Source organism: Chelonoidis abingdonii, chromosome 5, assembly GCF_003597395.2.
Source record: "Chelonoidis abingdonii isolate Lonesome George chromosome 5, CheloAbing_2.0, whole genome shotgun sequence".
Lineage (NCBI taxonomy): Eukaryota > Metazoa > Chordata > Testudines > Testudinidae > Chelonoidis > Chelonoidis abingdonii.
The window spans coordinates 38,437,831-38,449,085 of record NC_133773.1 but is presented as its reverse complement, the minus strand read 5'-3'; positions in this window follow the sequence as shown (position 1 = coordinate 38,449,085).

Below are 11,255 nucleotides of genomic sequence, written 5' to 3'. Positions count from 1 at the left end.
ACCTAGAGAGGTCCAGCCAAGCCCTCCACACTGTTCCCCTCCACACACACACCTGGCTTCTGCATCAGTCCCAGGTGGCTCAGCCCCAGGGAGACAGGTCATACCCCATAGGTGGTGGAAAGCAGAGACTGCCCAGAGCCCGAGGTGCACTGGGGTCCAAACAGGAGGCTGAGAAGAACCTGGAGTGGGACCAAGGGAAAGGAACTCTCAGCCAGCCGGCAGACAGGCCAAGAGGAGCAGGTGTTGAGTGGGGAGAGCCAGTGGGCTGGTGGGTTCTCAAGGCACAGTGCAAGTGGAGCAGGCCAAGGCCCCTTCTGAGCATGGGCCCAGCTGCATGGAGCCACTGGAGGCATTGTAAACACGTCACTGATACCACTGCATTCAGTCCCTTGCACATTAATTATCAGCATGGACTTAGCTCCAAAAGTACACTTCATGCTTTAAGAAAGACATTTGTTTTCCAAGATTCGAGTGCAGCTGTATTTTCAGCACCTTCTCTTGTTATAAGTGGCCTATAATTTTGTGGCCTCATCCTAGCTCTTAGCCCACATTTCCAAACCACTACACAGGTTGGCATAATTCTGCATAATTACCAGGATTCTCTGTCTAGGAAAGTCCAGGAATAGACAGAATAGGCAATGCAAGCCAGGATTAAGGTAAATTATCAGAGCTGTGCTAGGAAACTTCAGATCCCCCACTTTGCTTATCTCCAGCACTGACTGTGTTCCCTCACTTACACCATGCTAAATGAATCCACAGATTTAAAATAATAACAAACAGCCCCAGACTTTTAGTTTGCCCTTGTAAATAATGCTGATAAATGTGAAGTGTATATTATTATTAGGTGTCTGACACATTTCCAATTACATCAGAAGGTGCTAAATAGTCACTGATTCTTTGGCACCTTCAAATTCATTTAGAAGAGACTGATAATTTATAAGCAAATGCAAAATAATAAACTAGCACCTACTGAATGAAGAACCAAAGGCCTTAATAAATCAAGTTCCTCTAGACCAGTAACACTTTAGGCAATGTATGCTGAATAATAAGAACCATCAAAAAAACCTCAGATGATGAAAACTGTTTCGGTGTCAGTGCCAATGACAAAGCCAAGGGTTCTTGTGAATATTTGGAGTAGCAACTTAATGTTCCAACACCATGAGCATCAGCAAAACACCTGTAGTGTCTGTCTCCTAAGCCACAAAGCACCTCATTAATATTTTTATAGCACTCCCTAAATGCCCTCAATCAAGTTTGAAGCCTCCATAGCTTATATATCTGGCTGCTCAGGTGGCCACATGGTCTGTTCTGGGGTCTATTCCAGCTCAGTAATCTGCTTCTGCTCTCTCTGCTATGAGGAACTCCTCCAATTGCATCCTGGTCTTCTCTTTCCTTGGTCTTAAACTAGGATCATTCCACCTCAAAAGCCAAACAAGCACGATGGTGGATTCTGTATTCGGGGGAATTCTGAGCACCTAGTCAAACTCCTTATAGTAGGGACAGGTAGATGGGAATTGTGAGGTTTGCTGTTAGCATCCTTTGCCTTTTGGTGGGTGCCCTTGCAGTTTTTAATTCTCCCCTGACACTAGATAGCCATTTGCACAATCACCAGCCTCTTGGAGATGCTCTTGTACAAATGCTGGTTTCAGGTACATCTCCTAAAATCATGCTCTTTGCTGTACTCACAGCAGACAGCAACCAGTACCCTAGTGAAATCCTCTGGCCAGCTAGAATACACTGTATGGAGGATCTCCTGGACAGCAACTTCTCATGTTGTTCAGATGAACTAAGCTGAGCAAACATGGAGCAGGCTGAACAAAATGAAGGGTTTAAAATGCCGACCCAGTGTATAGAACCAGCAGATGACATCTGGCACAAAGGAGAAGAATGGGAAGTGTGTAGATAGAATGGCTGGGAAATACAGCCTCAGAAATTATATGATGGCTTTGGAGAACTATCAAAATCTGAGCTCCATATCCTGGGTTTTAGCTGCATCTTTCTAACAGAAAAACCTGGGCTCTAACCTATACCCTCAGCTAGGCAAGCAAGCTTAGGTGCAAAGCACATATAAACCCAGATTTACGGGGTCTGTGTGTGGATGATAGGTGAGTTTAGGCTAACACACAGGCAAAAGCTCTACAGTGCAGACATACCCAAAGTAAGAGACAGTTCCTGTCCTGAAGAGTTTTCAGTCTAAATATCCCCTCTCCTGCAGTGCAGCAGTCCCTGCTTTTGCTGCTTCTGCAGCTATTCCTGCTGGCTGGAGCCTCTGCCTTGTTCCATCTATAATACCCTTAATAGAAAGTGTCACCAAAAGGCTAAGAGCTATGCTATAGTCCTGTGCTTGCATTGAACACACCCCTTGAAGTCAGTAGGTATATCTATACTCCAGCTAAGTGAAAGCCAGAGCTAAGGGCCAGAGCTAGCGTGCTAAAAATAGCAGTGTAGACATTGTGGCTGGGGCTGCAGCTCAGGCTCTCAAACCCATCTGATTCCTTAGGCTTGGCTCTGTAAGGGCGCTAAGGGTACACTCATGTGCTTCTCATTAAAGGATTGAGACCTTAGAATTAAGGTCAATTATCTGGGGGAAATTCAACAGCTAACTTTAAGCAGGAATAAAACTCTCCTGTCCTTTAAATTTTTATGCCCTTTAAAATTCTCCCCAACTTTGAAAGCCATAAAATCTGGAACCTATTTAATGATGTGTCAGGTCTGGTTGATAGGATACTAAATTGGTGAATTACAAGATTGTTGATGAATCCTAACACACATCCTGTGAACCACAAATGTATCTAAGTGCTCATTATTAACAAATACACAGCAAGATTTTCTTGTTTTAATTGTTGCAATGGCATTTTGAGTTATTACTGTGGAACCACTCTTTTGAAAAAGAAACATAACTCTTGAGAGTTTATGGGAATATTTTCTGGATTTATTTGCATGGGGAGTTCCACATTACTGTGTTAAAAATGAAATGTTGATTATTTTTACAGTGATATTACACTTGACAATTCCTAATGTTCTTAGGTGGTTCAATTCAGAAGTGATCCTTGAGTTTAACACCGGATTTCTACAAGATTGTGCATGTGGAAAAAAATATTTCTAGAGTTTACTAGAGTAATGGAGATGGCAAACCATAATAAAAAGGGCTATAATTTATTTGTATCATCATAATCTTATAAGACCCCTATAATTCTGTAGTCTCTGCCACTTAAACAGGCACATAGAGTCCGGTGTATAATGACATGAGACTGGTAATCAAGAGACCTGGGGTCTAATTCTTATCTCTGCCACTGATCATTGTGTGACCTTGTGTATCTCTCTGTACCTCAGTTTTCCTGTCTGTAAAATTAATTCCCTCCTTTGTAAAGTGCTTTGAAATCTCCAGGTGAAAAGATTAGCATAAGAGGTAATTATGCATAGAAACTTTATAATTTTATTATTATAAACAACTGATGTGGAAGTGCCATACATGCACACAGTAATACATCCAAGGGATCTGAAGAGGAAAACATCCACTCTTCTTGGACATTAATATTTTCTCAAAGTCTGACCAAGTGGCATATCGTATGTGGGGATGTGAGAAATACAATAGCTCTGTCTCAAAAGGAGTACTGCAGACAAAAAAAAAAAAAAGGAGATGCTTATGTAAACTGCCATGGTTTATTTGTGGCTGATTAATATAAAAACACCCTCAATAATAGATTCTGAAAAAACACATTATCTGGGATTCTGTCTGATGTGTCGCATCTTGGCCCATTACAGTCATTAAGGATGTAAGAATTTTAATAGCTTTGCTGTTTGAGTGCTGCAAGTTTAGTTGTTATTTTTCATTCTGTACAGTGCCATCTTGTGGCTGAATAAATTTATCTTGTGTTTCAGAATAAGTGCGGTGATCATTAAGACCAATATTTTTAAATGTGGGTGCCTAAAGTCATGCACATAACTTCATATTTAAGCACCTAAATCAAAGTGACTTGGTTTTCCAAGATACTGAGCACTCACAGCTTCCAGTGAAGTCAATGAGAATTATAAGGTCTCCACACACTTAAAAATGAAACATTTTTATTTAAGTGCTTACCTTTAGGTACCTACGCTTGAAAATGTTGGCCTGTGGGGCATGCTAGGAGCACTGACCATGCAGCATGAAGATACAGTGTGTGACTGGGAGATGTAATGAAGAGTTTTATCAGCAATCTTTCTCTCCTTCCAGTTTGTGCAACATCTGCTCTCGCACATTCCCTAAATTATCAGCACACAATATGATCAGAAATACGGTTTTCCAGACGGAAGGCCCGGCTCTGTGGTGTGCTAACTACACTATGCGCTGCCCAGCAGTTGACTCCAAGTGAAGAGAAATGTCAGGATCAGGATACTTGTTGATGACAGTCCAGCAAGAAGCTGGTGGCTCCCTACCCCACCCCACCCCACCCCTATTCAGCTCCTATAGAGTTGAGTGGCTGTTTGGTGAGCAAAGGTGTCAGTATCATAAAGAAAAAAATGGTGATGCAGCATTAAGTCATAGATAAAAAGTTAAGCTTAACCTGTTCTAACTTATAACAAAGCTCCATAGACATAAACCTAGATCCCCTGCCTGTACCCAATGTGCTATAATTGCCAATGACTGTCAGGAGATCATTTTAATTGACAATCAGATTGTGCAAAGTCACTCTGGGGCTTCTCTTGGAAACTATCCAAAGGCCTTTCAGGAAGTCACTGTGCTAAGAAATCTACCTGCACTCAGATCACTGTAAGGGACAGAACACGCATCAATGTATTCCTGGTAATGTCAGACTATGCCAAGTTACTTGGTAATATCATAATATGTTAAAGTCACTGGGCCCGACTCTCACCCTGATATAATGGCATTGTCTTCTTTAGAGCTACTTTTGATTTACACTGACAAGTGAAATCAGAATTGGGCTCATAGTATCATTTTGGTGTAAAATTCCAACCACTTGCATGCCAACAAATAAAGAATGAACTCTGTATTCCTATGAAATGGCTTTAAAACAAGAAAAACGACTTAGTACTAATACAAATGGAGCCAGATCTCCCCTTGTCTTGTACTGCATGTGCCTAATGTTTGTGAAACCTACTAAATCAGAGTGGCAATATTGATACCTATTTTGCATTGATGTAAATAACTGTCTGAGGTGCAGAGCAACAGAAAATCTGAACCCTGGAGTTCACAATCACCACTTTTTTCTCTGAATACTCAACATTAAAATTTTAAAGAGATAGCTTCCCTTACGTTATAAGCTGTCATAAAGACAGTTAGGTTGTATTGACTAGAAGACTTGTCAGCTGACAGGGAGATATCCTGCTTTCACTTTTTATATACTAATATGCCCTACTAGTTAGAGGGTTTTCCTGTTTAGAGACTGCTCACTAGTCTCATTGTATGATGGCTCATAGAGAGAGATGATGAACCTTCCACCCAATGTAGTTTTTTCTGTGTACCCATATGTGTCAAGACTTGTCAAATATGATAGCCCTAATGCTGCTCTTGCTGACAGCAGTGTAAGTCCAATGGACTCGATTCTGCCCCCTCAAAATACAAGTAACTGCTATTGACATCAGGCTCATTGACTTGAATGGAGTTACTTCTAATTTACACCAATGCAAGAGCATAATCAAGCCTGTTATCTTTCTTCTACAATGATTAGTTAAAAGAAAAACAGAGGACAGAATTCCTATGCTCTTTCCATCTTGAACTCTATCTGATCACTTTACAGGGCCAAGGACATAGGGAGCAGCAACTAAATGCTTAAACTGGTCAAATGCAAATTCTGAACAATCTATGTGAAGTTGTCATGAGTTTCCAGAAAACCTGTAAACATTGTGTGACACCTCCCCCACCCCGCCCTTTGCCTGCAATATGTGTAGTTTATAGGTTCACCCTCTGTAAACATATTCATTCTGCTTTCTTCAGCTACAGCATAATTTTAGTCTGTCAGTGAAGTTAGCCATTTGGAAATGCACTGGTGTGGGGTGAAGTGTGGTGGAGGTTGCAGGGCCGGCACTTCCATTTAGGCGACCGCAGGATTTGGGGGGAGGGGCGGCATTTTGCCATCCTCAGCTGCAATTCAGTGGCGGGGGGTCCTTCCGCGCTCCGGGTCTTCGGCGGCAATTCTGCGGTGGGTCCTTCACTCGCTCCGGGACCCGCCACTGAAGTGACCCAAAGACCGGGAGCGTGGAAGGACCCCCCCGCCGCAGAATTGCCACCAAGGACCAGGGCGTGGAAGGACCCCCCCTCAGGGCACCAAAAACCCTGGCGCTGCTCCTGGGGGGTTGCATAATCCTTCTGCATCATCACAAGACTCAGAATAGTACCAGCCTTCAGACATAGCCACAATGAACAGGCCCAGCAGTCCTTCTCTACTAAAGCCTGCTTTCCGAGATTCTCATTGTGGTTAATTGTTCACTGACTATGACTAAGCAGAAATTCAAGATGGACCCTTAGAACAAAGTCAGCTTTGTGGCTCTTGTCAACAGAGCTTTATTTCTGTTTTGATCCTGATGACTCTAGATAAAAGGAGTGAGCCTAGTAAATCACATAATGGATGTAATTTAGGAAGCAGCCTGCAAAATCACCATGAGCAAGGAACAGGGCTATTATTTCTTCTTTCCTTTTTTTGCCTTTCTGAATTATTAGTTTCACATCCCTTGCAACTCTCTGTATTAATTCCCATCAGTGGAACCGCCACCTACCGAGAGGATAAAAAGGTCGAAGGAAAATCCACCATTCCCTCTGTTCCTGCTGTGGCTCACAGTGGCTATGATTTGTCTTTCAGACTTCATAAAAATCTTTCTGTGCACTTCATGGGAGCAAGTTAACAGAGGCTGAGCATGTATTTAATACTCTTTTAAAAGAAAAAGAAAAGCTTCACTGAAATGACATGACTTAATTGAAAAAGGGAGATTTTTTCCTTTAATTTGAAAAGACTAATGAGCTTTTGTGAGATAATTGGGTTTGTTCCAGTTTGTTATCTTATTGTACCCATTCACCTTTATACTTTTGCCAGGTGATTTTGTCTCACCAAATCTTGTTGCTCTTACTTCTTAAATAAGCAAAATTCCCCTTGAAGTCAGGGGAGATTTATCTTGAAGAGCCGCAGAATAAACACTGCAGCGTTTGGTCATCTTTACAAAGTCACTTTTTTTTAAATGCAAATTTTTATATTTTTTCTCCATTTTCCAAACTAAGCTTCTGGTTCAGGAAAGTAGTTATGTGCCTGCTTAACTTAAAGCAAGTGGGCGCTTTATGTCAATAGGAATACTCATATGCTTAACATTATGCCCGTTTAACTTCCTTCGTGAATTTGGGCCTAATATGAAATATCAAGACTATTTTGCAAATAAGAACTGTACTCTCCATATGTATTTTCTGTTATATATTCCTCCCATCCCTGGCATGTATCAGTACAGCATGGAATTGCAATATCTGGCAGGTTAAATTCACATTAAAGAAAGTGTTATCTATCCTTTCCTTTCAGTGCCATCAGAACACTACACAATTTCTGGTGCACAAGTGTTAAAAACAAAGGACAAACAGCTATACAGTTTTCCTCTTAATAGAAGAGAATGGGTTAGAGCTTTAGCAGTACATATGATTTACACAGTAGGTGGTATCATGGGGACAATGTTAAGGAGGTTTATAGCACACCCACACACATATATAGAATGACCCAGGACACACCATTTGGATATGGATCCAAATTTTATCCATGCTGTCAGTGTTCGGTGGTTTAGGATTAGATCCATACTTACCACACCTGATACTTTTAAATCTAAGTACTCCCCTTCAAGAGAGATTTTTTTCCAGAGGAAGTCTCTGCCAGTACTGAAATGAACTATGTTTTGCTGCCTCTGCCTGATATTTAAAACATTGCAGATGATAAGCATGTTTACAGTTCACCCCATTAGTCATGTATTAACATATAGGGACAAATTCACCTAGACTCCAATTTGGAAAAACACTTAAGAATGTGCTTAACTTCAAGTATGTGCTTAAATTTCAACGAGATTTAAAAGTCAATGGGTTTAAAAAATTAAAGTTAGAGATATACTAACTTTAGACATATGCCTAAGTACCTCACTGAATCAGGGTCTTAAATACTACAGTGATTGATATGTTAGTAATAAGTAGGTAGAAGGATAAATAGTAGATGTTTCCTGCTAGACCACTCAGATGCTGACAGACATTCCCTAAACCAATGGAGACCCTTCAAGCATGTGATAGGGGAACATGCAGTATTCTCTCTCATAGTTATGTGCTGCTTTTAGGGTCTGTCCATCTGTTTGTCTTGTTTTTCCTCTCTCCATCTCTGTTAGCCCACAGGAATGCACAGACCTATTTTAGCACTGAGGAATGCTGAAATCTGATTGGAAGAAAAGTTATCCCATGCATCATTTGTGCTGTTGTTCATTGGTGAAGTTAGTGCTCATGAAAGTGTGGGTTGAATAGCACTGTTCTGAGCTAGGTATAATGTTGTCCAAGGCCTGCACAACTTTCTCTGCATGTTTCTGTCAATGCACCTCAGTACGATCAGTTATTTGTATCTTATACAGTTTTTTGCATATCTGTGTTTTTTTGTTTGTTTGATTTCAATCAGCCACAAACTATAGGGTCCTCTCACACCCTCAGTTCCAGTTTATCTGACTTCAGCTTCTGCTGTCTCTAATTATTTCCTGTCAGGATCACTGATGATCATCATTCAATGGAATGTGCAGCAAAGGCTATTTTAAAGTATTGTGGGAATTAAATTACTTTGGTTGGCAAAAGTTTCTGATGTGCTGAATTTTCAGTTTATTCAAGGAGAAATTTCCATATGACTGAAAGAAAAATATAGTCTCTGTTACACATATGCACATGAAATTGTAAAAGCACCCTTCTTTGGATGTGAACACTTGGAACATATCAAGCTGCTCTTTCTGGCTTATCTCATATTGTTCTAGCTATAGATAAACATTAAAAGCCTTAAATAATTCCACATTTATATGCATCTTGTATGGCTTTGAGAAAACATTTCCAGCTCATGCAGCATCCAATTTTATGAAAATTATTTGAAACATATTGTTTTCCTTTCTTAAATAAAACATCCACTCTAAATGACATTTCAGCAGAGCAGAAGAATGTGGAAACAAACAGCAGAGGAGAATCCAAACAAAAAGACTTGAGCCAGAAGGTAAAGATGAATTCATGGTTTTCCATACTAGATTTCTACTGGGGAATAGTTGGTTGCACAGAAGACATAATAGATGGGTGAGAAGTATGAATATACTTAATTAATGTAAAGGGCTTGAATCACTATGCTGGTAAAAACAATCTTCAGAAAGATCTTGGGTCTCACATAAATCAGGGTACATCAAAGCCAAATGAGTAAAGTCAATACAGCTGCCTCTGATGAATGGAGAATAAGGCTTTGCTGTAATTGCATTGGTGATTAAAACATATTTTAAAGATATTTTCAAGGGATAGCATATAGTACTTGGTGTCCTATATTCTTATTGTTGGTTCTACTTTCCATTGTTTCTTAGAAGCTTTCAGATTAATGGCTTAATTGTATCTATAGTCACAGGCCAGTCTTGGGGCAGTTTAGAGTCAGGAAGCCCTAAGGGAAGCACTAGTGGGCATTCGGAGTGATAGGTATACATAGGCAACGCTCTCCAGCTATACCCTTCACTGGGTGCAGCCTCGAGTGGGTGTCTGTCTCTACAAGCCAGTGCAAAGATGTTGGAGATCCATTTCCCCGCCTCCTCTCTGCCATCTTTGGAGCTCTGTGTACTCCTAGGAGCACCAGGATCATCCCCTGGATTCATCTGAATTAAATTTACTTTCAGGGAGGGTAAACAAAAAGGGCTCTGTTTTTCTTATTGATATACAGGGCATTGTTCATAAAATTCTTTTAATCATTAATGGAAGCTACTCGACCTTGTAAATTCTGTGAGTCTATGGGAAAACAGACCATCACACATACACGTCCCCTCTGCCAAAGAGAGTTGAACACAGAACTCTCTGAACATCAGAATAGGAGCTCCTGCATGCTCTCCAAAACTGTGAAAACATCCCCATGATAATCTCTGCTTCCACGGAGAAGGCCTCCATGTAATCTCAGAATCTGTGACCCTGTCTAGGGCTGGCATTGTGCAACAACTTCTACGTTGATGAATCCATCTCTATAGTTGAGAAAAGCACAACTGCCTCATTGAGAGGGACATCAGAGCTGTATGCCAGGGAAATAATATCTGGTAAATGTTGTTGTTGATTAGGTTGATGAATTGAAACCATCACCATCCACTCCCGAAGCCAAAGACCCCAGAAATGATGTTTCCGTTGAGGACACTGTCTCCCTGAGACAAAGAGTTGATGTGTTAGAAATGGTAAGTGGCTCCAGAGGTTAGCTCCAGAGGTTATAGTTCTCTCAAGGGACTGCAATTTTGATCCCCAGGAAATCTAGTCTTCATTGAATTATTCCTCAAAGTAGGCTTCAGGATACAGAGGCACCAAGCAACAGGAGTGCTCTTTCTTGAAAAGAGATTTAAAAATTAAGGGCTAGTTTGAGACCTCATTTCTAGCTTTATAGAAGGAGCAGGAACAGCCCTGGGGAGGAACTGTAAATCAGGAAGTTACAGTTCTCTTTCTTGTTCCCCCTTCCTGCAGAGAGAAAGTTCCATACTGCAGCCATTTATTTTCTGCTCTTCTGACCAGTATTTTAGGGGAGGAGAATAGATCCAAGGGCATGGGGAGATCACAGAACCTTATGGAGCTTTCTCGTGCCTCTGTTTCCAGAGCACTGATCCAGGCAGGTTGTGCAGTAGGGCAGAATCTAGGGTATATGTCTTTATATTCCAGCATAGCTACCTAAGAGCGAATTACAGTCTCACAGTCGGTATTTGTTGATTGTAGTGAACTGATGATGGAAATTACATCAGGAGATTTCCATAGTTGTAAGCAATGTTGCTGATTTTTTTTTCCTTCTTCATGATTTTAGGGTATGAAATCCATAGAGATGATTGTTTCCCAAAAACCTGAAGGAATGAAATTAATGTTGGCTCAGCACAACAGTGAAAATAGCTCTGAGGAAGAAATCCAGGTATTTCTTTGCATCCATACGGATTCCTTCATCAGGGGAATTGGGATTTCAACAAACTGAATGATGTAGGTTAATCCTAAACAGATACATAGTTCCTACAGGATCTCTGGCTTCTCAAGCTTTATATGGCCTATTATTTACCTATCATTTATTCTC